We start from the raw sequence: 2,687 nt of genomic DNA on the forward strand, positions 1-2,687 counted from the left end.
GGGAGGGAAGCAAGAGCACACATGCACTCCATGTGCCTAATTTGCTTGTGAAGAATGGTTTAGAAACCTCTTATGAATATCTAAACTCAAAATACAAATATGAGCCATTCAGATATATTTTTGCAAACTTTCTTGGAGACCCGTATAGTCACATAAGATTCCCTCAGCAGTCTGGATCCTCTCAGCTTCTTTGGGGAGCACATCATCTTTACTTTCTATGGACAGGAGATTTCACTTAACATCCTTAACAATATAAAACAGACAGCTCTAATCTGCACAGTCAGCAAAAGTCAGAGGGACAAAGTGATAGATTCTTTTTTTTTTCCATTTGTGTGCGTGGTATGTTTGTGTGCTTGTGTGTGTGTGTTTGCATGTATATGGGTACATGTGCACATGTGAGCACCTGCACGTGGTGGCCCAAGGATGCTAGGAGTTATCTTCCATGGCTTTTTCACTTTCTTCACTGAGGCATGGTCCCTCAACCCAAGAGCTCACTAAAATGGCTGCTCTCACTAGCCAGTTTTCTCTGGGAACCCCAACTCCAATGGTCATCATGCCCACCTGGTATTTACATGGAATTCTGGGGACCTGAACTCAGGTCCTCATGTTTGTACAGAAAATGCTTTAATTTCCCTACCTTGTGATAGATTCTTTAGCAGGAGATCTGACCCTCTTAAACTCAGGTCAAAGGTACATTTCATCTGAATATACTCCATCCCTAAACTCTGCATGAAGTCCCTATGACAGGAATCTAGGGCAGCTTTAGCATATTATTTCTTTCTGCTTATTAAGCACATTTTCCACTGGACGACAGAAACATTTTGTCCTATGTCCCACACAACAAATAGGTGATATGAGGTCAAATGAATTATGAAAACATTTACAAACATCTTTTTGTTAAAGAGAATTTCTCAAATTTCTCATGAGGCTTAGACTGTCAGGTTGCAATGTTTAGAACCTGAACCCTTTAGAACCATTAGGAAATGGTGTAAAAATTCAAATAAACAGAGCTGTTTAAATATACCAAATATTAAACTTGGTCCCTGCATTGGAATGTCTAAGTCAGTTCGCTCCAGCATGTATTACACGTCACAGTCACTTGGACGGAATCAGTGATGACACTATATTCGTTATACAACACAAGTCCTACTTGTTCCCACTATTACTCTGACTGTTGTTTTGTTGAAAGTGAACCAGATAACAAGTTTTCACTTTGTCTCCATGGCTACTCTTCCTTTACACACACTTTAAGGAAGCACAGAAACACAGTGATGGTGATTCAATACTCAGCAGGGAGTAGAGGTGTTATTAACCTACCAGTCCATCATGGGTCCTTCACCCTCCGACTCTTTCTCCCAGCCTCAGAAGGACAGAGCAGAGCACCATGCTTCTCCCGCACCTCTCATTCTCCTACTGGCTGTCTCAAAATGGCTCTATCCCCTTTTCCACTGTCCCAAGGCTGGAAGCAGTCATCTTCCTCTAAAAGCTAGCTTCTTCTATTGTTAGTTCTCTGTCCATCCACATGCTTCCCCCAAACCTATATTAACATTTTTGTTATTTCCACAACTGTCTGACTAATTCCTTGTGCTAAGCCTTCCCTATTTAAAATACTTAGCTAGCTTTTTCTTTTCTAAAGCCTATCATGACTGGATAATGACCAGCTTCTGCACAGTCAACAGTCCCCAGCTCTCCTCTGGGTCACTGACACCACCACCCTCAAAGGCCAGCACCATGTCCCTAGTAATCCAACTCTCCCCATTTCCTCTATCATTAAAGAGGAATTATAATATAGAGGAATAAGAAGAGCATTATATGCCCTTCTTACCAGAGTCCATAAATCAAAGCAAATATTAATCTCCCAAAATAAAAATGCAACGTCTAAAACAGACATCTTGAAGCTATTAAGTTCCTTTTATTTGTGGGTATATAAATTGGCCGGTTGAGGTGTAGAGATTAAGCCTTGATGCTTTTAAGTTGTAAAGGGCAAAAGCTGGGTAATTACACTACAACAAAGAGCAACAACAGTACCCACCAGGCCCTGTGGTAATGCTACATCTGGGTAGCACAATGGGTAAACAATACCACAGTCTCCATCATTTTGGGTCTATGAATGATCGTCACAGTCAAAGAAAGCATCATGCAGCCCAGGACTAGAGCTCACCATCCAAGCTTATACTTTATGTTCTGCCTTCTTTGCTTTGGAAGCTGCTCCTATTGGGTTCATTTAGCATAGATTCTGTTTTCCAAATCCCAAGCAACAGCAGTGACAGGCAGTGAGTAGTGAGGGAGTGATGACTGTAAAATTGAGCTTTAATTGAAGCTGCAGGTGGGCACACTTGCTTTGCGGGCAGTGACCTGAAAGGAGCTACCTCTAGAAAAGGGGAAACACCAAAGACTTCACAGGGACTGGTCTAATGTCATTTAACTGCTAGTTTAACTGGCTCATCAAACAGAGACAGTCACTCCACCTCCATGCATAGATTCAGGTTAACGCATCTACTCCCTCCAGCCAGCACATCCTCCCTTTGTTAATTTTGAGGACTTGCCCTGCTTTGTATGTGACTGAAGTTTTGGTCTCTGCTCACACTGTCATGGGGTTTTCGAATGCCCCCCAACCCCAGCTTACCCTTAGAAGAGCTTCTTCTGGTTTCTGGGAGAAACCTGCTTCAGCACAGAAGTAGGAAACA

General features: G+C 42.2%; 1 protein-coding gene across 4 annotated transcripts in view; it reads right to left on the minus strand.

Annotated features, from left to right (window-relative positions):
* The window catches only part of Tmtc4 (transmembrane O-mannosyltransferase targeting cadherins 4), a 64,816-nt gene that overhangs the window by 9,650 nt on the left and 52,479 nt on the right, over nucleotides 1-2,687 (minus strand). The gene's annotated exons all lie outside the window — the stretch shown is intronic.

Source organism: Mus pahari, chromosome 8, assembly GCF_900095145.1.
Source record: "Mus pahari chromosome 8, PAHARI_EIJ_v1.1, whole genome shotgun sequence".
In the NCBI taxonomy this organism is placed as follows: domain Eukaryota; kingdom Metazoa; phylum Chordata; class Mammalia; order Rodentia; family Muridae; genus Mus; species Mus pahari.